This window comes from Oncorhynchus masou, chromosome 28 (genome assembly GCF_036934945.1).
Source record: "Oncorhynchus masou masou isolate Uvic2021 chromosome 28, UVic_Omas_1.1, whole genome shotgun sequence".
Taxonomy (NCBI): Eukaryota; Metazoa; Chordata; class Actinopteri; order Salmoniformes; family Salmonidae; genus Oncorhynchus; species Oncorhynchus masou.
In genome coordinates, this window is record NC_088239.1 from 79125466 (window position 1) to 79152433 (window position 26968).

The following is a 26968-nucleotide window of genomic DNA, read 5'->3' on the forward strand; positions in this document are numbered from 1 at the left end:
TTTTTTTTTTATATAAGCCAGGGCAGGATCAGTCAGCGGCGGCTTCCCGCATGCGCGATTCATTTGCAGTCTGGACACGGAGGGGTGAACATCTCCTGCTCTGACTGGAGCTTGGAGGGACTGCTGCGCGAGGACTGGGCCGCCTGTGAGGGCTTTGGGACGGGGTGGGGCCCACGGCAGCACCCGCTGCTCGTTGAGAAGAGTAAGAACGAGTCTCCAATAACACCAGAAAGAGTCGCTAGATTTGTCGCTTTTTTGAAAATGTGTCGCAAGAGGGGTCTGAATACTCGCTAAATATAGAGACAAAGTCGCCAAGTTGGCAACACTGAGGCGATGACCTTTCAATTGCAACATCATATTTTATTTGTCACATACACATGGTTAGCAGATGTTAATGCGATTGTAGCGAAATGCTTGTGCTTCTAGTTCCGACAATGCAGTAATAACCAACGAGTAATCTAACCTAACAATTCCACAACTACTACCTTATACACACACGTGTAAAGGGATAAATAATATGTACATAACGATATGAATGAGTGATGGTACAGAACGGCATAGGCAAGATGCAGTAGATGGTATCGAGTACAGTATATACATATGAGATGAGTATGTAAACAAAGTGTCATAGTTAAAGTGGCTAGTGATACATGTATTACATAAAGATGCAGTAGATGGTATCGAGTACAGTATATACATATACATATGAGATGAGTAATGTAGGGTATGTAAACATAAAAGTGGCATAGTTTAAAGTTGTTAGTGATACATGTATTATATAAAGATGGCAAGATGCAGTAAATGATATAGAGTACAGTCAGTATATACATATACATATGAGATGAGTTATGTAGGGTATGTAAACATTATATTAAGTGGCATTGTTTAAAGTGGCTAGTGATAATTTTTTTTGCATCAATTTCCATTATTAAAGTGGCTGGAGTTGAGTCAGTATGTTTAGTGGTGGCTGTTTAACAGTCTGATGGCCTTGAGATAGAAGCTGTTTTTCAGTCTCTCGGTCCCTGCTTTGATGCACCTGTGCTGACCTCGCCTTCTGGATGATAGTGGGGTGAACAGGTAGTGGCTCGGGTGGTTGTTGTCCTTGATGATCTTTATGGCCTTCCTGTGACATCGGGTGGTGTAGGTGTCCTGGAGGGCAGGTAGGTTGCCCCTGGTGATGCGTTGTGCAGACCTCACTACCCTCTGGAGAGCCTTACGGTTGTGGGCGGAGCAGTTGCCGTACCAGGCGGTACGACAGGATGCGCTCTATTGTGCATCTGTAGAAGTTTGTGAGTGTTTTTGGTGACAAGCCACATTTCTTCAGCCTCCTGAGGTTGAAGAGGCGCTGCTGCACCTTCTTCACAACGCTGTCTGTGTGGGTGGACCAATTCAGTTTGTCTGTGATGTGTAAGCTGAGGAACTTAAAACTTACTGCCCTCTCCACTACTGTCCTGTCGATGTGGATAGGGTGGTGCTCCCTCTGCTGTTTCCTGAAGTCCACAATCATCTCGTTTGTTTTGTTGACGTTGAGTGTGAGGTTATTTTCCTGACACCACACACCGAGGGCCCTCACCTCCTCCCTGTAGGCCGTCTCGTCATTGTTGGTAATCAAGCCTACCACTGTAGTGTCGTCCGCAAACTGGATGATTGAGTTGATACTTACCTGGCAAGGGAGATGCTGTGATCAAGAAGGCACTCCGGCTGTGCTGACCCCTGCGAATTTCCCAAATGTGGAAATCTCAATTGCATAATTTATGGTAGTGGGGGACTGCGTTCATGCTCTCCCCTGATATTCAAGCATTTCGCTACACTCGCATTAACATCTGCTAACCATGTGTATGTGACAAATAAAATTTGATTTGAGTTGGAGGCGTGCATGGCCACGCAGTCGTGGGTGAACAGGGAGTACAGGAGAGGGCTCAGAATGCACCCTTGTGGGGCCCCAGTGTTGAGGATCAGCGGGGTGGAGATGTTGTTACCTACCCTCACCACCTGGGGGCGGCTCGTCAGGAAGTCCAGTACCCAGTTGCACAGGGCGGGGTCGAGACCCAGGGTCTCGAGCTTAATGACGAGTTTGGAGGGTGCTATGGTGTTAAATGCTGAGCTGTAGTCAATGAACAGCATTCTCACATAGGTTTCTCTTTTCCAGATGGGTTAGGGCAGTGTAGTTGCAATTGCGACATCTGTGGACCTATTGGGGCGGTAAGCAAATTGGAGTGGGTTTAGGGTGTCAGGTAGGGTGGAGTTGATATGATCCTTGACTAGTCTCTCAAAGAACTTTATGATGACAGAAGTGAGTGCTACGGGGCGGTAGTCGTTTAGCTCAGTTACCCTAGCTTTCTTGGGAACAGGAACAATGGTGGCCCTCTTGAAGCATGTGGGAACAGCAGACTGGGATAAGGATTGATTGAATATGTCTGTAAACACACCAGCCAGCTGGTCTGCGCATGCTCTGAGGACGCGGGTGGGGATGCCGTCTGGGCCTGCAGCCTTGCAAGGGTTAACACGTATAAATGTTTTACTCACGTCGGTTGCAGTGAAGGAGAGTCCGCAGGTTTTGGTAGCGGGCCGTGTCAGTGGCACTGTATTGTTCTCAAAGCGAGCAAAGAAGTTATTTAGTCTGTCTGGGAGCAAGACATCCTGGTCCGCGACGGGGCTGGTTTTCTTTTTGTAATCCGTGATTGACTGTAGACCCTGCCACATACCTCTTGTGTCTGAGCCGTTGAATTGCGACTCTACTTTTTGAAGTATTTCTGAGCATGTCTTTTAGAAAGGACTCACATAACTAGTTTTTTTCCCACTCACAGCACTTCCCCAGTATTAGTTATGAAGATATGTTAACCAAATGAAAGTGCCTTGAGGTGATTGGGACAGGCAATGTTACAACGTTTTTGTAAAACATGCGCCTTAAATCATATCATAATAACATTTTCTTTGTAAAGCTAACTTTCATAATTGGTTTCTCTCTTTTCATTATATGATATCAGTAACATCCTAACGGTTGTGGATGTAATGGATGTAATGGATATGGATGGATAATGGATATGGATGTATCATGGATATGGATGTATAATGGATGTATAATGGATATGGATGTATAATGGATATGGATGTATCATGGATATGGATGTATCATGGATATTGATGTATAATGGATCATGGATATTGATGGATAATAGATATTGATGTATAATGGATATTTTTGTTTCATGGATAATGGATTTTGATGTATAACGGATATTGATGTATCATGGATTTTGATGTACATTTACATTTAAGTCATTTAGCAGACGCTCTTATCCAGAGCGACTTTCAAATTGGTGAATTCACCTTCTGACATCCAGTGGAACAGCCACTTTACAATAGTGCATCTAAATCATTAAGGGGGGGGGGGGTGAGAAGGATTACTTATCCTATCCTAGGTATTCCATGTATAATGGATATTGATGTATCATGGATATTGATGTATAATGGATCATGGATATTGATGGATAATAGATATTTTTGTTTCATGGATAATGGATTTTGATGTATAATGGATATTGATGTATCATGGATTTTGATATATAATGGATATTGATGTGAACGTATATTGTCTAAATTGCATATTTTGTTACAATATTTCAGAAAGATAGTAATACAAAAAAAATTACATTCAACTGGTAAAGATACATTTTGATATCTAAAAAAAACAACAACAAAAAAATAATAATATATATATATATAAAATGTTGGATAGGTGTTTCACATATCAGTTAATCACATCGTAATGATGTAGCAATTGGCAAGTTCCTATGCTTAGACATGGCTGACGCCTGACAGATCTTACAACGCCTAGATAGGTATTTTATGTATCAGCTAACCACGTCATATGTTAAAGCAATTTGTCAGTTGATGACACAGTTGATGACTTGGCATGCTTGGTTGGTTGTTGGTCGCCTCGCATTAACTGTGGAACATGCCCAATCTGATGCCGACTGCACAGATGATGATGTAGCACGCAGCCATTGGTTGCCGTGTGCAGCTTGACTGCAATAAAACCGTCCTGGAACGTGGCCACTGTGTGCCAGGGAGCTGGCCTGTGGTCTAACTGTTACCATCAGCTTGCTGCAGTGACACGACTCGGCAACGAACAACCAACTGACATTTAAATCACAGACTAGCCCTCCAATAAAATCACACCCTCCACCAAATAGAGTTACTTTGGTTGGTGGCCAATCTCATGAGCAAGTGGATGGTTAGGAATGTGACAACACCTGTCTAACCAGTTTCACCTATTGTTCACCTAAGTGTGAGACTCATCTGGCCGCTTCCTCAGACACAGACATAGCCACGGGAAACTGGGGTGCTGAGGGTGCGGCAGCACCGCCTGAAAAATCACAATATAAAAAAATATATCACAAAAGTTGTGCACTGGGCCTTTAATAGTCCTGTATTAGTGGACTGATATAGCCCTCTGCAGCATGGGCAAAACTTTTTTTCCCAAAAAAGTGCCTTCCTTTTGGAATAAACAGCGCGCCAGAGATCTTTCCCAGGGAGATGAGCAAGCTCCTGAGAGGACACGAGGGCACAGTTGTCGTGATGGATGACATGCTGGTCTACGGTGCAAATAAGGAAGAACGTGACAGGAATCTGAGCAATGTGCTACAGACCATCAAAGAGTCAGGACCAAAGCTGAACAGAGACAAGTGCCACTTTGGGAAGTCGGCGATCCTGTACTTGGATGAGAGAAATCCGGATGACAGCATTGTGAAAGCCGTCTCCGAGATGCCCAATCCACAAACATCACTGAGCTTTGCCAACTGCTGGGACTGGTGAACTACTTGGGGAAATTCTTTCCAGACCTGTCATCAGTGTACACCCCGTCACTGAGCTGTTGAAAAAAGAGAGAGTGGATGTGGGTAAACCCACAGGACCAGGCCTTCCACAAGGTCAAAGCTATGTTAGTGTCAACAAACATAGTAGGATACTACGACGCCGGCAAACCAACTGTGGTCAGTGTGGACGTAAGCAGCTATGGCCTCAGAGCTACCCTCCTACAGGAACAAGAGGGTGGCGAGCTCCGTCCAGTTGTATTTTGTTGACGTTCACTAACAGATGCGTGCAAATTGAAAAAGAGTGCCTGGCAGGTATATGGTCATGTGAACGGTTTGACTGCTACCTGCAGGGCACGGGCAGCTTTGTCTTAGTCAGACCATAAGCCACTCGTTCCATTGATCAACACGTACGACCTGGACAAAGCACCACTCGTGTCAGCGACTGCTCATGCGCCTCGTTTCAATGTGAAAGCAGTGTTTCTTGGGAAGCGGTTAGTGGTGGCTGACACACTGTCAAGAAACTCATTGAAAGAAAACATGTCAGACACAGAAGTCAAAGCATATGTGGAAGCTGTGGGGGAGAGCAGACTAGTGTCTGCACACAGGCTGGATGACATCAGAGAGTTGACACGCAACGATGCCCACTCCAAATGGTCACGGGCTACATCTGAAAAGGCTGGTCTCAGAGAATGACGCAGCTACCGTACTCGCTACAGACATCTATCAGATCGGGACAGACTTGTGCTATATCAAGACATGATTGTCATCCCAACTTCACAGAGAGAAGTTCTACAACAGATACACAAAGGTCACATGAGGCTGACAAATGGCAAAGAAAGAGCCGAGATGTCGGTGTGGTAGCCGGGCATCAGCACCCACATCGCAAGAAACGTGATGCAGGTTCTGTACAGAGAACAAACCAACTCAGAAGAGAGAACCCCTTGTCATGACACCTTCACCTAAGGGTCCGTGGCAGATCACAGCTGACCTGTGTGAGCTAGAGGGCAAGAAATACCTCCTGGTGGTGGACTACTATTGTAGGGACCTAGAAATAGCTCACCTGCCCACTAGCCAGCAGGTCATCACCCGCCTCAAAGGTATGTTTGTAAGATGGGGGATACCTACCGAGCTTGTTAGCGACAACGCTACTCACTTTGTCTGCATTGAGTTCAAGGAGTTACGATAGTATGGTTTGGCTCATACCACCTGCGGTCCCCATTGCCCGCAGGCAAATGGAGCAGCAGAGAGAGCTGTACAGACAGCTAATGCGAATTCCTAAACAACCGAGCCACGCCCCCATCAGCGCAACAGGAGCAAACACAGCACCACTCATGACTGGACGTCAGACCCGGACTCCGGTCCCCGTGCTGGATGGGAATATACATCCAAAACGTATCAGCCACAACAGTGTTAAACAGAAGGACCAGAAAGCCAAACAAGCTTACCAGTTCTTCTATATCAGGAGGCATTCAGTGCGCCCCCTACTGTTATTACACCTTGAACAGAGTGTCAGTCAAGCTGGACTGAGAGACAGGATGGAAAACACCAGCAGTTGTCATCAGCAAATCTCCAGAGCAGAGATCCTACGTTGTGGAAACTGAACACGGCACCATCGCTCGGAGAAACGGGTCACACCTTCAGGCTTTTTTAGAGTCACCTACTCCAGAGAGATAGCAGCAGATCAATGAAAGAGCCATCCAGTCTACCCGTGAAGACAGCACACAGGGCCCGCCTGTGAGCCACTCTCATCCCCTCACTCAGTCCACCACCTCAGCCAGCCTCACCACAACTGGTGAGAATGACCTCCAGAGGTCGAGAGGTAAAACTACCACTGAGGTTCAGAGACACCAGAAAGAAAGAAAGAAAGAAAGAAAGAAAGAAAGAAAGAAAGAAAGAAAGAAAGAAAGAAAGAAAGAAAGAAAGAAAGAAAGAAAGAAAGAAAGAAAGAAAGAAAGAAAGAAAGAAAGAAAGAGAAAAAGAGAAAAAGAAAGAGGAGTATAAACAGCAACTGTTTCAGGGCAGAATAATCCTTATGTTGCTGTGGACAAAGGGCTGTCTACCCCCATGTTCTACTTGACACAGTTATGTGTATTGTCAGGGTGAATATTTGTATTAGGTACAGAGGATGTTAGTTTATTTCTCTCAGAAAAGGGGAGAGGTAGTGATGTCTGAAAGATATCTCTGTAATTGATTGGTTATGTGTGTCATCGTCATCACCGGATATGACTAACCTAGCAATGAGGACTAGCAGATCGTAGCTTGTGGACTGCATGTTAATTGTCTGATTTAAGAGTTATTAAATATAACTAAGCCGGATAATTCACTGCCGGGTCTTCACCATGACAATTTGGAAGTCAGATAAATGAAAAACTGTGAAAATAACAGATTCCTTCTCATTACACCACGTGCTTAATTACTTCATTTTTGTTTTGAGATGACTTTGCCGTGGGGTTGAACGGGCACCTGGCTCACGCCCGGGAGGCAGCCCGGGTCCTAAACAAACCCAATCGAATTTCAGTTGGTGCAAAACCCACCTACAGGGGCAAGACTAATCAAAACCCTCATTGCCTTCTGGTTTCCACCAATCAGCATGCCAGAATGCACATTTGGACTCTGACCCCTTCCACTCTATCAAATTATACCCATTGATGCTCGCCATCTTTGATTTGATTTGGTCCTTAGCCGTTTCTTGTGTGTGGGGTACAATCGTTGTTTACAACTGTAGCAGTGTAACTAAGCCTAACCCTTTTGTTAACCTGCCACGCTAATTCACATAACCTGCCACGTTAATTATCTTAACCTGTTATGTAAACAAATCCCCTGTGTCGAGAAACCATTAGTCTCATAAAACCGGAACTGACCGATGGCAGGTATCAATGGGTGTTTCTTGATATCACACCGACTGACCTGCATGATGGATAGAGTGAGGAAACCCACTCCATCTCCCCTGAGTACCAGACTCTTTAGCTAACATCCCACTCCATCTCCCTTGAGTACCAGACTCTTAAGCTAACATCCCACTCCATCTCCCCTGAGTACCAGACTCTTTAGCTAACATCCCACTCCATCTCCCCTGAGTACCAGACTCTATAGCTAACATTCCACTCCATCTCCCCTGAGTACCAGACTCTATAGCTAACATCCCACTCCATCTCCCCTGAGTACCAGACTCTTTAGCTAACATCCCACTCCATCTCCCCTGAGTACCAGACTCTTTAGCTAACATCCCACTCCATCTCCCCTGAGTACCAGACTCTTTAGCTAACATCCCACTCCATCTCCCCTGAGTACCAGACTCTTTAGCTAACATCCCACTCCATCTCCCCTGAGTACCAGACTCTTTAGCTAACATTCCACTCCATCTCCCCTGAGTACCAGACTCTTTAGCTAACATCCCACTCCATCAATCACAACCTTCAATATGCAGCCGGGTTTATGAAGCAATTGCTGATTGGTATTTGGAAGCAACATTCATATTTGTACATGACAACGTTCTGTAACACGGGGGGTGTGCAAAAAATTTGGCACAATTTAGATGAACAATTTAGAACAAAAAACAATACCGTTACAACATGCTGTGGTAATTCCCTTGTGAGAAGACCGTGTCAATTCAAGATCATGTTGTTCAAAGTGGCTAGAGAGGACTCCATAATGAGAGAGAAATACTGATACAGAAAATATTAGCCTGCAAGATTCAATCAAGCTACGTTTACTTAAGTTGCATCCCATTAATTGAGTTGAAAGAAATGCAAAACTAGCACCTGTCGTCATCAAATCAAATCAAATTTTATCATTCCTCGCACATACAGTATGCTGATCATCATGACTTGCTTACATTTTCACAATTTGTTATGCTCATTTCAGTTTGGCCTATGTTATTTGTCCCTCCTCTCTTATTAAGTAATGGAGTCCAGACAGGCTGCTTTAGGAAACTTTCTGAATTAGTGAACACACACACACACCCTAAAAGGACATGTTGAAGAAATTTGTACCAGGGATACCTGAAGTCAATATTAAATGAATAATTCTTTATTATCAGCAAGTTCCAACAAACTTAATGCTACAAGTAGTACAGGTCTGTCAGGAGCTCTCTGGGGGCAGTCCTGTTAGCTCTCTTATATACGGCTATTTAAAAAAAGTAATAGAAGCATGATTTACACTATTCATCATTAACTTTGGTTCCTGCACGTGATTGACCAAAACCTCATGAGGCTTCTTCTCTCCAAGCTGAGACCTTGTAACTGAGATACCCCCCTTTCGTTTTCAAAGCAATTTTATGGGCGTACTGCCAGATTGCTTTTACAGATAGTGAGGATTCCTCCCATGCACAATCAATCAATCAATTGCATGAACCCAGTCAAATTGGTTATTAGAAAAGCAGCATTTATGCTAAACATACGATCTGTGTACAATCTGATACACACAAACGTAAAATGTTCCCTCACAGACCCATCAATCAAAGCCAACAGTGCACTTCAGTCACATTTCTCCTTAAACATGTATTCAAAACCTATAGGCTCAGCTTCAAATCTTGCCTGTGGTCTATCAGAAAGTAGGCCGAGCCTACATTATAGCATAATGCTGAAATAATGTTACCTATCAAATTCATTGACAAGGAAAGTTTGACGGGGGAGAGAGACAGCTATATTATTATTAGATGTTGGTTATGTAATTAGTATCCAAACAGGTGCCTTATTTGTCTAAACAGCCCCCTGTAGGCCTAATAAAGAAATGTCATTCGTTGACTCTTATGAAGGCTGGTGATTTTTATTTTTTTATTTTAGGCGAAGATATTTCAACATGGCTGTTTGATAAAAAGCGACATTGATCACTCCTGCTTGGCTGCCAAATGTATAGGTGTCCCCATAGGTCTAATATTTTTTTAAACCATTTTCTACTATGACCTGTTCTAATTTTTGGTACTGTTAGAAGCAAATCAGAATCTTTCTCAAAGGAAGTAAGTGGTTTTTGAGCTATTCATTATTCTAGTTATACAACACATTTTCCAAAAAGTAGTAGCATTAGTCACGTAAACACAGAAATAAACAAATGGCACATTGGATTCCTAATTTTAAAAATAAGTGGTGCTTTTCTTACCGAGGAGACAAAGTTAAATAAATTACTACCATAAACGTTACATACGTAATTTATATTTATTTACTGACCTGACTAAAAAAGAACAGAGAGAAAATTGCATTTTACCCAATATGGCCTTATAAATCAGTGTATACCAATGTTTAAGCCTACGCAAGGTCAATGACGACCAGCCAACAGCGCTGTAGAGATCACAATGATGTGTTAGACGTTTCTGATTTGTAATGAATCTGAGGGCTGCATGATACAAGGCAGTTAACCCACTGTTCCGAGGCTGTCATTGAAAATAAGAATTTGTTCTTAACTGACTTCCCTAGTTAAATAAAGGTAAAATAAATTAAAAAAAATACACTGAATCAAGTGCTCTCAGGGTAGTTAGTGGCTGAGGCCTGCATATATATATATCATCACTAAAATCTAAAACCGCCAGTAATGTACATCGTACCAGCTCCTTCCTGGCCTCAAAATAAAAACAAGACTTATGCCGGTAATAAAATCCTATTTTCAGCTTGAGCTTCCTTATCAAGTTCTCTACATGCACAGTGAAGCTCAGCTTATCATCAACCCACACACCCAATTATTTGTACACTTTAACTTGCTCTATAGTATGTCCAGCCAATGTAGCAATGACATGATTTGTAACATGCCTGGCATTTGAAAATACCATGCATTTAGTTTAACCTGAATTTAGAATCAGCTTTAAATCATACAGATTCTGTTGTATGATGTTAAATGCTCTTTGGGCATTTTCAAAAGCTAAAGATAAACTACTACCACTTGAATAAAGAAGCAGCATCATCTGCATAAAAATGAACATCCGCTGTTTCAATAAGATCCCCAATGTTGTTGTTATACAAAATGAACAACAGTTGGCCCAGAATAGAACCTTGCGGAACACCTGAGCACACCTCTATAGATTCAGATTTACAACCATCCGCCATTACACATTGTGATTTGGTAGGTAATTTATAAACCAATCTAGAGCATGACCAGTAATTTCACAATATTTTAACCTTTGCACTTACACAGCATGGTCCATGGTGTCAAAAGCCTTCGACAAATCAATAAAAACAGACACACAATGTAACTTCTTATCAAGAGCACAGTGGATGTCATTTAAAACCTTCAATGTTGCTGAAACAGTGCTGTGGCCAGACCTAAAACCTGATTGAATTCCATTTAAGATGTTGTTTTCTTGGAAGTAGGTCTTTAGCTGCCTACTAACTAAGGATTTCCATAACTTGGGGATTTCCTTAACATCAAGCGTGAGGTTAAAAATACTGTTAAGGGGGAGCAATGATGTCTGCAGCTAGGTGTAGGAGGCGGGGGTCTAGTTCATCAGGGCCAGGGGATTTTTAAATGTTTTATTTCAGGGCTTTACACACTTCTGAAACCGAGAAGGATGAAAAGGAGAACCTGGTGAAGGAGTGCACAGGGGTGTCAGGTAAATTCATAGGGGTCTCAATTATACCTTTTCAATAAACTGCCTGCATCTAAAAAAATGCTGGTTCAAGGCTTTCAGAATAGAGGTTCTCTCAGTTACAATCTGTGTCCACCAACAATTGTTTAGGAAGCTGTGTATCTTTTCTGCCCTCCAAACCTTTCACTACATTCCAAAATTTGGATGGATTATTTAAATTTTGGAGTAGATTTCAGGTAGTGGTCTGCTTTCAATTTACGGATCATAGCCACACCCATATTTCAAGACGTTTAAAAGCCATCCAATCATCTGCCAAACCAGTCCCTCTTGGTTTAGCCCACATAGCATTTCGTTCCCTTATGATTTTTGTAAAATCCTCAGTAAACCAAGGGTTCTCTCTGCCCTTAATAATCCTGATTGTTTTTTTTGTTTTTGTTTTTTAAAGGGGCCTATTGCATACCTCCTGGAATGTGTTGTGGAAGCAAGAAAAGGCTTGTTCAACATCAGGGATTAATTCTATTCCATTCGATGTTAGATACATCATGTAAAAAACCTTGAATATCAAACCGCTTCCAGTTTATTTTCGTAATAACACGTGGAGATTTCCTAGGAATTGTACTAACATCCCACTCCATCTCCCCTGAGTACCAGACTCTTTAGCTAACATCCCACTCCATCTCCCCTGAGTACCAGACTCTTTAGCTAACATCCCACTCCATCTCCCCTGAGTACCAGACTCTTTAGCTAACATCCCACTCCATCTCCCCTGAGTACCAGACTCTTTAGCTAACATTCCACTCCATCTCCCCTGAGTACCAGACTCTTTAGCTAACATCCCACTCCATCAATCACAACCTTCAATATGCAGCCGGGTTTATGAAGCAATTGCTGATTGGTATTTGGAAGCAACATTCATATTTGTACATGACAACGTTCTGTAACACGGGGGGTGTGCAAAAAATTTGGCACAATTTAGATGAACAATTTAGAACAAAAAACAATACCGTTACAACATGCTGTGGTAATTCCCTTGTGAGAAGACCGTGTCAATTCAAGATCATGTTGTTCAAAGTGGCTAGAGAGGACTCCATAATGAGAGAGAAATACTGATACAGAAAATATTAGCCTGCAAGATTCAATCAAGCTACGTTTACTTAAGTTGCATCCCATTAATTGAGTTGAAAGAAATGCAAAACTAGCACCTGTCGTCATCAAATCAAATCAAATTTTATCATTCCTCGCACATACAGTATGCTGATCATCATGACTTGCTTACATTTTCACAATTTGTTATGCTCATTTCAGTTTGGCCTATGTTATTTGTCCCTCCTCTCTTATTAAGTAATGGAGTCCAGACAGGCTGCTTTAGGAAACTTTCTGAATTAGTGAACACACACACACACCCTAAAAGGACATGTTGAAGAAATTTGTACCAGGGATACCTGAAGTCAATATTAAATGAATAATTCTTTATTATCAGCAAGTTCCAACAAACTTAATGCTACAAGTAGTACAGGTCTGTCAGGAGCTCTCTGGGGGCAGTCCTGTTAGCTCTCTTATATACGGCTATTTAAAAAAGTAATAGAAGCATGATTTACACTATTCATCATTAACTTTGGTTCCTGCACGTGATTGACCAAAACCTCATGAGGCTTCTTCTCTCCAAGCTGAGACCTTGTAACTGAGATACCCCCCTTTCGTTTTCAAAGCAATTTTATGGGCGTACTGCCAGATTGCTTTTACAGATAGTGAGGATTCCTCCCATGCACAATCAATCAATCAATTGCATGAACCCAGTCAAATTGGTTATTAGAAAAGCAGCATTTATGCTAAACATACGATCTGTGTACAATCTGATACACACAAACGTAAAATGTTCCCTCACAGACCCATCAATCAAAGCCAACAGTGCACTTCAGTCACATTTCTCCTTAAACATGTATTCAAAACCTATAGGCTCAGCTTCAAATCTTGCCTGTGGTCTATCAGAAAGTAGGCCGAGCCTACATTATAGCATAATGCTGAAATAATGTTACCTATCAAATTCATTGACAAGGAAAGTTTTGGGGGAGAGAGACAGCTATATTATTATTAGATGTTGGTTATGTAATTAGTATCCAAACAGGTGCCTTATTTGTCTAAACAGCCCCCTGTAGGCCTAATAAAGAAATGTCATTCGTTGACTCTTATGAAGGCTGGTGATTTTTATTTTTTTATTTTAGGCGAAGATATTTCAACATGGCTGTTTGATAAAAAGCGACATTGATCACTCCTGCTTGGCTGCCAAATGTATAGGTGTCCCCATAGGTCTAATATTTTTTTAAACCATTTTCTACTATGACCTGTTCTAATTTTTGGTACTGTTAGAAGCAAATCAGAATCTTTCTCAAAGGAAGTAAGTGGTTTTTGAGCTATTCATTATTCTAGTTATACAACACATTTTCCAAAAAGTAGTAGCATTAGTCACGTAAACACAGAAATAAACAAATGGCACATTGGATTCCTAATTTTAAAAATAAGTGGTGCTTTTCTTACCGAGGAGACAAAGTTAAATAAATTACTACCATAAACGTTACATACGTAATTTATATTTATTTACTGACCTGACTAAAAAGAACAGAGAGAAAATTGCATTTTACCCAATATGGCCTTATAAATCAGTGTATACCAATGTTTAAGCCTACGCAAGGTCAATGACGACCAGCCAACAGCGCTGTAGAGATCACAATGATGTGTTAGACGTTTCTGATTTGTAATGAATCTGAGGGCTGCATGATACAAGGCAGTTAACCCACTGTTCCGAGGCTGTCATTGAAAATAAGAATTTGTTCTTAACTGACTTCCCTAGTTAAATAAAGGTAAAATAAATAAAAAAAAATACACTGAATCAAGTGCTCTCAGGGTAGTTAGTGGCTGAGGCCTGCATATATATATATCATCACTAAAATCTAAAACCGCCAGTAATGTACATCGTACCAGCTCCTTCCTGGCCTCAAAATAAAAACAAGACTTATGCCGGTAATAAAATCCTATTTTCAGCTTGAGCTTCCTTATCAAGTTCTCTACATGCACAGTGAAGCTCAGCTTATCATCAACCCACACACCCAATTATTTGTACACTTTAACTTGCTCTATAGTATGTCCAGCCAATGTAGCAATGACATGATTTGTAACATGCCTGGCATTTGAAAATACCATGCATTTAGTTTAACCTGAATTTAGAATCAGCTTTAAATCATACAGATTCTGTTGTATGATGTTAAATGCTCTTTGGGCATTTTCAAAAGCTAAAGATAAACTACTACCACTTGAATAAAGAAGCAGCATCATCTGCATAAAAATGAACATCCGCTGTTTCAATAAGATCCCCAATGTTGTTGTTATACAAAATGAACAACAGTTGGCCCAGAATAGAACCTTGCGGAACACCTGAGCACACCTCTATAGATTCAGATTTACAACCATCCGCCATTACACATTGTGATTTGGTAGGTAATTTATAAACCAATCTAGAGCATGACCAGTAATTTCACAATATTTTAACCTTTGCACTTACACAGCATGGTCCATGGTGTCAAAAGCCTTCGACAAATCAATAAAAACAGACACACAATGTAACTTCTTATCAAGAGCACAGTGGATGTCATTTAAAACCTTCAATGTTGCTGAAACAGTGCTGTGGCCAGACCTAAAACCTGATTGAATTCCATTTAAGATGTTGTTTTCTTGGAAGTAGGTCTTTAGCTGCCTACTAACTAAGGATTTCCATAACTTGGGGATTTCCTTAACATCAAGCGTGAGGTTAAAAATACTGTTAAGGGGGAGCAATGATGTCTGCAGCTAGGTGTAGGAGGCGGGGGTCTAGTTCATCAGGGCCAGGGGATTTTTAAATGTTTTATTTCAGGGCTTTACACACTTCTGAAACCGAGAAGGATGAAAAGGAGAACCTGGTGAAGGAGTGCACAGGGGTGTCAGGTAAATTCATAGGGGTCTCAATTATACCTTTTCAATAAACTGCCTGCATCTAAAAAAATGCTGGTTCAAGGCTTTCAGAATAGAGGTTCTCTCAGTTACAATCTGTGTCCACCAACAATTGTTTAGGAAGCTGTGTATCTTTTCTGCCCTCCAAACCTTTCACTACATTCCAAAATTTGGATGGATTATTTAAATTTTGGAGTAGATTTCAGGTAGTGGTCTGCTTTCAATTTACGGATCATAGCCACACCCATATTTCAAGACGTTTAAAAGCCATCCAATCATCTGCCAAACCAGTCCCTCTTGGTTTAGCCCACATAGCATTTCGTTCCCTTATGATTTTTGTAAAATCCTCAGTAAACCAAGGGTTCTCTCTGCCCTTAATAATCCTGATTGTTTTTTTTGTTTTTGTTTTTTAAAGGGGCCTATTGCATACCTCCTGGAATGTGTTGTGGAAGCAAGAAAAGGCTTGTTCAACATCAGGGATTAATTCTATTCCATTCGATGTTAGATACATCATGTAAAAAACCTTGAATATCAAACCGCTTCCAGTTTATTTTCGTAATAACACGTGGAGATTTCCTAGGAATTGTACTAACATCCCACTCCATCTCCCCTGAGTACCAGACTCTTTAGCTAACATCCCACTCCATCTCCCCTGAGTACCAGACTCTTTAGCTAACATCCCACTCCATCTCCCCTGAGTACCAGACTCTTTAGCTAACATCCCACTCCATCTCCCCTGAGTACCAGACTCTTTAGCTAACATTCCACTCCATCTCCCCTGAGTACCAGACTCTTTAGCTAACATCCCACTCCATCAATCACAACCTTCAATATGCAGCCGGGTTTATGAAGCAATTGCTGATTGGTATTTGGAAGCAACATTCATATTTGTACATGACAACGTTCTGTAACACGGGGGTGTGCAAAAATTTGGCACAATTTAGATGAACAATTTAGAACAAAAAACAATACCGTTACAACATGCTGTGGTAATTCCCTTGTGAGAAGACCGTGTCAATTCAAGATCATGTTGTTCAAAGTGGCTAGAGAGGACTCCATAATGAGAGAGAAATACTGATACAGAAAATATTAGCCTGCAAGATTCAATCAAGCTACGTTTACTTAAGTTGCATCCCATTAATTGAGTTGAAAGAAATGCAAAACTAGCACCTGTCGTCATCAAATCAAATCAAATTTTATCATTCCTCGCACATACAGTATGCTGATCATCATGACTTGCTTACATTTTCACAATTTGTTATGCTCATTTCAGTTTGGCCTATGTTATTTGTCCCTCCTCTCTTATTAAGTAATGGAGTCCAGACAGGCTGCTTTAGGAAACTTTCTGAATTAGTGAACACACACACACACCCTAAAAGGACATGTTGAAGAAATTTGTACCAGGGATACCTGAAGTCAATATTAAATGAATAATTCTTTATTATCAGCAAGTTCCAACAAACTTAATGCTACAAGTAGTACAGGTCTGTCAGGAGCTCTCTGGGGGCAGTCCTGTTAGCTCTCTTATATACGGCTATTTAAAAAAAGTAATAGAAGCATGATTTACACTATTCATCATTAACTTTGGTTCCTGCACGTGATTGACCAAAACCTCATGAGGCTTCTTCTCTCCAAGCTGAGACCTTGTAACTGAGATACCCCCCTTTCGTTTTCAAAGCAATTTTATGGGCGTACTGCCAGATTGCTTTTACAGATAGTGAGGATTCCTCCCATGCACAATCAATCAATCAATTGCATGAACCCAGTCAAATTGGTTATTAGAAAAGCAGCATTTATGCTAAACATACGATCTGTGTACAATCTGATACACACAAACGTAAAATGTTCCCTCACAGACCCATCAATCAAAGCCAACAGTGCACTTCAGTCACATTTCTCCTTAAACATGTATTCAAAACCTATAGGCTCAGCTTCAAATCTTGCCTGTGGTCTATCAGAAAGTAGGCCGAGCCTACATTATAGCATAATGCTGAAATAATGTTACCTATCAAATTCATTGACAAGGAAAGTTTGACGGGGAGAGAGACAGCTATATTATTATTAGATGTTGGTTATGTAATTAGTATCCAAACAGGTGCCTTATTTGTCTAAACAGCCCCCTGTAGGCCTAATAAAGAAATGTCATTCGTTGACTCTTATGAAGGCTGGTGATTTTTATTTTTTTATTTTAGGCGAAGATATTTCAACATGGCTGTTTGATAAAAAGCGACATTGATCACTCCTGCTTGGCTGCCAAATGTATAGGTGTCCCCATAGGTCTAATATTTTTTTAAACCATTTTCTACTATGACCTGTTCTAATTTTTGGTACTGTTAGAAGCAAATCAGAATCTTTCTCAAAGGAAGTAAGTGGTTTTTGAGCTATTCATTATTCTAGTTATACAACACATTTTCCAAAAAGTAGTAGCATTAGTCACGTAAACACAGAAATAAACAAATGGCACATTGGATTCCTAATTTTAAAAATAAGTGGTGCTTTTCTTACCGAGGAGACAAAGTTAAATAAATTACTACCATAAACGTTACATACGTAATTTATATTTATTTACTGACCTGACTAAAAAAGAACAGAGAGAAAATTGCATTTTACCCAATATGGCCTTATAAATCAGTGTATACCAATGTTTAAGCCTACGCAAGGTCAATGACGACCAGCCAACAGCGCTGTAGAGATCACAATGATGTGTTAGACGTTTCTGATTTGTAATGAATCTGAGGGCTGCATGATACAAGGCAGTTAACCCACTGTTCCGAGGCTGTCATTGAAAATAAGAATTTGTTCTTAACTGACTTCCCTAGTTAAATAAAGGTAAAATAAATAAAAAAAAATACACTGAATCAAGTGCTCTCAGGGTAGTTAGTGGCTGAGGCCTGCATATATATATATCATCACTAAAATCTAAAACCGCCAGTAATGTACATCGTACCAGCTCCTTCCTGGCCTCAAAATAAAAACAAGACTTATGCCGGTAATAAAATCCTATTTTCAGCTTGAGCTTCCTTATCAAGTTCTCTACATGCACAGTGAAGCTCAGCTTATCATCAACCCACACACCCAATTATTTGTACACTTTAACTTGCTCTATAGTATGTCCAGCCAATGTAGCAATGACATGATTTGTAACATGCCTGGCATTTGAAAATACCATGCATTTAGTTTAACCTGAATTTAGAATCAGCTTTAAATCATACAGATTCTGTTGTATGATGTTAAATGCTCTTTGGGCATTTTCAAAAGCTAAAGATAAACTACTACCACTTGAATAAAGAAGCAGCATCATCTGCATAAAAATGAACATCCGCTGTTTCAATAAGATCCCCAATGTTGTTGTTATACAAAATGAACAACAGTTGGCCCAGAATAGAACCTTGCGGAACACCTGAGCACACCTCTATAGATTCAGATTTACAACCATCCGCCATTACACATTGTGATTTGGTAGGTAATTTATAAACCAATCTAGAGCATGACCAGTAATTTCACAATATTTTAACCTTTGCACTTACACAGCATGGTCCATGGTGTCAAAAGCCTTCGACAAATCAATAAAAACAGACACACAATGTAACTTCTTATCAAGAGCACAGTGGATGTCATTTAAAACCTTCAATGTTGCTGAAACAGTGCTGTGGCCAGACCTAAAACCTGATTGAATTCCATTTAAGATGTTGTTTTCTTGGAAGTAGGTCTTTAGCTGCCTACTAACTAAGGATTTCCATAACTTGGGGATTTCCTTAACATCAAGCGTGAGGTTAAAAATACTGTTAAGGGGGAGCAATGATGTCTGCAGCTAGGTGTAGGAGGCGGGGGTCTAGTTCATCAGGGCCAGGGGATTTTTAAATGTTTTATTTCAGGGCTTTACACACTTCTGAAACCGAGAAGGATGAAAAGGAGAACCTGGTGAAGGAGTGCACAGGGGTGTCAGGTAAATTCATAGGGGTCTCAATTATACCTTTTCAATAAACTGCCTGCATCTAAAAAAATGCTGGTTCAAGGCTTTCAGAATAGAGGTTCTCTCAGTTACAATCTGTGTCCACCAACAATTGTTTAGGAAGCTGTGTATCTTTTCTGCCCTCCAAACCTTTCACTACATTCCAAAATTTGGATGGATTATTTAAATTTTGGAGTAGATTTCAGGTAGTGGTCTGCTTTCAATTTACGGATCATAGCCACACCCATATTTCGAAGACGTTTAAAAGCCATCCAATCATCTGCCAAACCAGTCCCTCTTGGTTTAGCCCACATAGCATTTCGTTCCCTTATGATTTTTGTAAAATCCTCAGTAAACCAAGGGTTCTCTCTGCCCTTAATAATCCTGATTGTTTTTTTTGTTTTTGTTTTTTAAAGGGGCCTATTGCATACCTCCTGGAATGTGTTGTGGAAGCAAGAAAAGGCTTGTTCAACATCAGGGATTAATTCTATTCCATTCGATGTTAGATACATCATGTAAAAAACCTTGAATATCAAACCGCTTCCAGTTTATTTTCGTAATAACACGTGGAGATTTCCTAGGAATTGTACCATCTCTCACTCAGGCAATAAGCACAGTGATCACCTATGTCATTTACAAAAATACCAGGAGCATTAAAACATTAGCATTAAAACGAGTATTGATCAAATCAATCAAAGATGATTTCAGAGGATATTTTATATTCAACCTAGTTACACTGTTGACAAGCTGAGTGAGATTGTAGGTATTGCACATAATTTTAAATTGATCGGAGCGAGATGTTAGCCAGTCCTGATTCAGATCACCCATCAGGACAAACTCTGAATTGACATTCTGTGATAACAATTTGAAAATACAATCCAAAGAGCCAACAGTAGCACATGGAGGTCTATAACAGCAAGATACAACAATATTTAAAGATGAGCCATGGTTTAGATTCAAAGACAGATATTAAAATTGCTTAGGTTTCGTAACAGAAGTCAGAACGACCACCGAGAACTTGTCTTTTACATATACAGCAACACCACCACCCGTAGATTTACGATCTGTACGAAAAACATTGTAGCCTTTTATGCCAATATTTTTGTGTCTGTAATAGATTTTTTAAGCCAGGTTTCAGAAAGCATAAATACATCCGGGTCGGCAGTTTTTATCCATATATTCACAAAATCAAGCTTCGGCAGAAGACTTCTTACATTCATATGCAAAAACTTCAGGCCACTCTGACTACTTAATTCGGCAGGGGTAAGAATGTCAGGACCTGGATAAGACTGGACATTTCCAGACCTAAAAAGCAGCAAGATAAGGGCAAGTCTAGATTGAGGGTTACAACATTTGGAGTTAGACAGCAGTTGAACGATAATCCATAGTCACCAGTGTCTTTAACGCCACATATTTCAGGAGATGTGTAAAGTCCAGAGATATGGTTACGTACCAAGAGAACAGTCCTGACATGGAAACGCAAGAGTCCGATTTCTCCCATATTGTTCAGCAGAAATGTGTATAGTTCTCATGTGCATTTCCGGAGCAAGCGTGGGGTTTCTCACAATACTCGAGGGAGAAACAATCATATATTTCCTCATTCACAGTGCAACGGGTTCTAAATGTATCGCCAACATTGTAAAAGCCAAGGGTAGACACCATAAAAATGAACAACAGCATCATGTTTGTTAAATGCCATATTGAGGAAATATGATCATTATTTTAGTGATCCACGTTAGACGTTCCTCCTAATGGAAAGGCCCCCCATCCTGTTGATATGAACTGCTGGACATCGTGCTTACTACATTTGATATGCGTTAATGGATGAGAAAGTGAATTGGCCATTTCCAAAAATGACCTCGGTGGGGAATGGGGATTCCCTGCGTTGCGATCTGTTGTTTACGTCAACAGCCAGGGTTTCATTAAATAGGCTTAGGCACTTTACTTCTTTATTGCACATTTAATTAAACTGAAGCATTTGGCGACATTCGACTTTAATTCATTGGCACAAAACATGCGATAGACAACATATTTCGCCAAAATTCAATCGCCTAAATCCACTGTAGTAGGCTAGCATACAAATGGTGGCTTAATAGCCCAGCGAATTAATGAACTTCTAATGTACACATCTGTGTTCAACTTTCCCTTCTTGCACAATTCATGCATCTCCACTGGCCTCTCTCCCTCTTCACCATTAGTTTAGCAGAAGAAGAAACGCACGGGGTGCGGTCTGCAATCACACCATATTAGAGTAAGATGCAAATTTGGCTGTCGACCAATACAGTGTGTATTCCAGAAGTGCATCTGCAATGTAAATTGGGGGCTTATATTTTATGGGATTGTTTACTATAATTACTGCTTGCTTCTGAGAATTTGCTAGAGAGTTATATTGTTACATCTGTAACTTATTTGTTTTGTTAGCTGGTATAATTGTTTATCTGTTGGCTAGTGCAAGATGTACTCTTACTCCTCTTAAGGATCGGACTTTTCAATTTCCACCTAAAATGACATACCCAAATCTTAACTGCCTGTAGCTCAGGACCTGAAGCAAGGATATACATATTATTGATACCAATTGAAAGGAAACACTTTGTGTTTGTGGAAATGTGAAATTAATGTAGGAGAATATAACACAATAAATCTGGTAAAATATAATACAAACAAAAAAACGTGTTTTGAATTTTTTTTGCATCTTTGAAACGCATAAGAAAGGACAGATACTGATTCGGATTATAGTTGTAATTTAGATGATGTCCACAAGATGGCAGTGAATGTGCAAAGTTTCAGACTGATCCAGTGACTCCACAATATTTCCTATTAAGCCTGCCAGGAGTTTGCCCAAATGTGCCGAATTGGTAAATGTATACATTTTCAAGTACACAATTATAGAGAACATACACAAATGCTATGGTAATACAAATTTAAGTTTACACATTCCCAGGAATGTCATACATGATGGACCATTAGCTTCCCTACAGAAAAGACACTAACCTTCACACATCTAGATGGCAGGGTGGGTTGGGTGTGATGCCAGAGACAGCAAACTGTGGAACCCAGTTCCTACATTTGAATATAAATATTTATTTTATCAAACAAAACTATGCTACAGTTTTTCTCTGGGACCCTCAGGATGACAAATCAGAGCAAGATTACTGAATGTAAGTACATTATTTACCTTCAGAGGTGAATGTATCAAACTAGTTGCTGTGATAAAAATGTGTTGTTGTGCACTATCCTCAAACAATAGCATGGTATTTTTTTCGCTCTAATATCTACTGTAAATTGGACACTGCAGTTAAGAGTAACAATAATTTAAGCATTCTGCCCAAATAAGACATGTCTATTACCTTTTATTTATTTAACTAGGCAAGTCCGTTAAGAACAAATTTGTATTTTCAATGACGGTCTAAGAACAGTGGGTTGTTCAGGGATTTGTACCTTGTCAGCTTGGGGATTCAAACTTGCAACCTTTTGATTACTAGTCCAACACTCTAACCACGAGGCTACCCTGCCGCCGTCTATGTCCCGTAAAGTTGGCTGTTGTTTACAACGTAATTCTAGTCACATTATCGCATGTTGAGCAACAACTGTCCCAGTATAGGGACACCGATCCCATAGAGGTTTTAATAAGCTCCAAGGATCTTATGTTATTTTCAGAGTTAGAATGGCAATCGCAGCCAAAAAAATAAAAAATACTCCATCTAAACGTGAAACGATTCTCAATTGCGATAAGGTTCTAGAAACATAAAGACCTTTTATTTTAATGTCACGTCAAAATAACTTCACGAATGCTAAATATACACTTACTGTACCCTGTCTTCTGTATAAACACACTGTGACATGGAGACATGTCCTTATGGGAACAGTAAAACTAACCTTATAAACGTGTATCTCAATTTAACCTTTATTTATTGTTATTTCTCGCTGATATGAAGCTTCCAAAACCATACTGAAATTGTTAATATTCAGATTCAGCTTCAGGGTTCTTAACAAAACTCCCCCATACTGAAGACATCCAATGACTCTTATGTGTAATGTAATGGAACTGAGATTTGTGTGTGTGTGTGTGTGTTTGGTAATGTGTGGTGGTGACATAGAGCCAATGAAATTCTGGATATGGACACATCTGTCTTGTTCTTGAGTCCGAATATTAACTACACACTATCAGCATTGGGTACAGGCTATAATGAGTCATAATCTTAACTATCAGCATTGAGTAGTGGGTGAGGGCATTCACAGCCAACCGGTCAGACAAGCTCCAGCTAGTCGTTTGTACACTGAATGAGAGTGACTAACAAAATCAGAGGGGCCCCCCCAGTCGGTAATTCAATTATGATAGCTGGCTAGACTAATTTACCAATCTCTCTAAAAATGGTTTGCTGACATAGCCTAATTGAGTGTCCTGTCAGTGACTGACATAACAATAGAAAAATAGAACACTAAAATAACACATCCTAGATCTGAATGAATGAAATATTCTTATTAAATACTTTTTTTCTTTACATAGTTGAATGTGCTGACAACAAAATCACACAAAAAATGGAAATCAAATTGATCAACCCATGGAGGTCTGGATTTGGAGTCACACTCAAAATTAAAGTGGAAAACCACTCTACAGGCTGTTCCAACTTTGATGTAATGTCCTTAAAACAAGTCAAACTGAGGCTCAGTAGTGTGTGTGGCCTCCACGTGCCTGTATGATCTCCCTACAATGCCTGTGCATGCTCCTGATGAGGTGGCGGATGGTCTCCTGAGGGATCTCCTCCCAGACCTGGACTAAAGCATCCGCCAACTCCTGGACAGTCTGTGGTGCAACGTGGCGTTGGTGGATGGAGCGAGACATGATGTCCCAGATGTGCTCAATTGGATTCAGGTCTGGGGAACGGGCGGGCCAGTCCATAGCATCAATGCCTTCCTCTTGCAGGAACTGCTGACACACTCCAGCCACATGAGGTCTTGCAATAGGAGGAACCCAGGGCCAACCGCACCAGCGTATGGTCTAACAAGGGGTCTGAGGATCTCATCTTGGTACCTAATGGCAGTCAGGCTACCTCTGGCGAGCACATGGAGGACTGTGCGGCCCCCCAAAGAAATGCCACCCCACACCATGACTGACCCACTGCCAAACATGCTGGAGGATGTTGCAGGCAGCAGAACGCTCTCCACGGCGTCTCCAGACTGTCACGTGCTCAGTGTGAACCTGCTTTCATCTATGAAGAGCACAGGGCGCCAGTGGCGAATTTGCCAATCTTGGTGTACTCTGGCAAATGCCAAACGTCCTGCACGGTGTTAGGCTGTAAGCACAACCCCACCTGTGGACGTCAGGCCCTCATACCACCCTCATGGAGTCTGTTTCTGACCGTTTGAGCAGACACATGCACATTTGTGGCCTGCTGGAGGTCATTTTGCAGGGCTCTGGCAGTGCTCCTCCTGCTCCTCCTTGCACAAAGGCAGAGGTAGCGGTCCTGCTGCTGGGTTGTTTCCCTCCTACGGCCTCCTCCACGTCTCCTGATGTACTGACCTGTCTCCTGGTAGCGCCTCCATGCTCTGGACACTACACTGACAGACACAGCAAACCTTCTTGCCACATCTGGCATTGATGTGCCATCCTGGATGAGCTGCACTACCTGAGCCACTTGTGTGGGTTGTAGACTCCGTCTCATGCTACCACTCGAGTGAAAGCACCGCCAGCATTCAAAAGTGACCAAAACATCAGCCAGGAAGCATAGGAACTGAGAAGTGGTCTGTGGTCCCCACCTGCAGAACCACTCCTTTATTGGGGGTGTCTTGCTAATTGCCTATAATTTCCACCTGTTGTCAATTCCATTTGCACAACAGCATGTGAAATGTAATGTCAATCAGTGTTGCTTCCTAAGTGGACAGTTTGATTTTACAGACATGTGATTGACTTGGAGTTACATTGTGTTGTTTAAGTGTTCCCTTTATTTTTTGAGCAGTGTATGTTACAACATTTAGTTTTTCAAAACTTTGTATCTGGATCAGAATGATGTAATCCTCTTCTTTGCTATCCAGGATCAGGATCAGACCAGTCTGGCTGTGTTTGAGACGGTTTTTAAGAAAATAATCGGTTAGGATCATTCTGATCCAGATATCACAGGGTCCGGATTTTCAGTGCTTTGAACTGGGTTGGCACCCCCCCTTGGGTTGTGCCATGGCGGAGATCTTTGCGGGCTATACTCAGCTTTGTCTCAGGATGTTAAGTTGGTGGTTGAAGATATCCCTCTAGTGGTGTGGGGGCTGTGCTTTGGCAAAGTGGGTGGGGTTATATCCTTCCTGTTTGGCCCTGTCCGGGGGTATCCTCGGATGGGGCCACTGCCTCCTGACCCCTCCTGTCTCAGCCTCCAGTATTTATGCTGCAGTAGTTTGTGTCTGGGGACTGGGGTCAGTTTGTTATATCTGGAGTACTTCTCCTGTCCAATTTGGTGTCCTGTGTGAATCTAAGTGTGCGTTTTCTAATCCTCTCCTTCTCTCTCTCGGAGGACCTGAGCCCTAGGACCATGCCCCAGGACTACCTGACATGATGACTCCTTGCTGTCCCCAGTCCACCTGGCCGTGCTGCTGCTCCAGTTTCAAGTGTTCTACCTTATTATTATTTCGACCATGCTGGTCATTTATGAACATTTGAACATCTTGGCCATGTTCTGTTATAATCTCCACCCGGCCCAGCCGGAAGAGGACTGGCCACCCCACATATGCTCTCTCTAATTCTCTTTCTTTCTCTCTCTCGGAGGACCTGAGCCCTAGGACCATGCCCCAGGACTACCTGACATGATGACTCCTTGCTGTCCCCAGTCCACCTGGCTGTGCTGCTGCTCCAGTTTCAACTGTTCTGCCTTATTATTATTCGACCATGCTGGTCATTTATGAACATTTGAACATCTTGGCCATGTTCTGTTATAATCTCTACCCGGCACAGCCAGAAGAGGACTGGCCACCCCACATAGCCTGGTTCCTCTCTAGGTTTGACCTTGGTTTTGGCCTTTCTAGGGAGTTTTTCCTAACCACCGTGCTTCTACACCTGCATTGCTTGCTGTTTGGGGTTTTAGGCTGGGTTTCTGTACAGCACTTTGAGATATCAGCTGATGTACGAAGGGCTATATAAATAAATTTGATTTGAACTGGCCTACACCTTGCCATCTACTGGACATGCTGTGGTACTACAGCTACACTGTCAAAGGGAAACAGATGAGTAAACTACTGTACATGAATAAAGAAATACCTTGATTGAAAATAATAGAGCCTACATATCACTTATAAGTATTTGACACTTTTCAATAACAATTTACCACATACCTATACAGCAGTCAATTTAATATAATGAGCCTTTGGTTTTCAGTTGCTCACTTTCGTTACATAGCAATGTCTAGGTTGTAGTGCCACCCTGAATCCACCCTTCCTGTGGGATTGAGATAATCCAGATTTTTGGGATCAAAATTATCCTAATCACTACCTTTTTTTTTGAGTTTTGAAAAAAGCAAAAACAACATTTAATCCTGATTTTTAAAGGTGAGATTGGATGACCAAATCCTTATCCCTATCTGGAAAACCCCAATTCTAACATTCAATCCTATCCTATTGGGGAAATCCTGCAGGTACCTTTGGGAAAACGGGCTCTGGAGATGGCAAAAACCAGGATGTCACCACAGAACTGCAGTATCACACTATACCAATTGAGGTCACTCT

General features: G+C 41.2%; 1 long non-coding RNA gene and 1 pseudogene across 1 annotated transcript; both read left to right on the plus strand.

Moving 5' to 3' along the window:
* Window positions 1–41: 41 nt before the first annotated feature.
* On the plus strand, window positions 42–26519 carry LOC135516928 (uncharacterized). Its single transcript, XR_010451985.1, has 2 exons — window positions 42–202; window positions 25765–26519. It is a non-coding gene; the product is annotated as an uncharacterized LOC135516928 (long non-coding RNA).
* On the plus strand, window positions 1656–1789 carry LOC135518666 (U1 spliceosomal RNA; annotated as a pseudogene).
* Window positions 26520–26968: the final 449 nt, after the last annotated feature.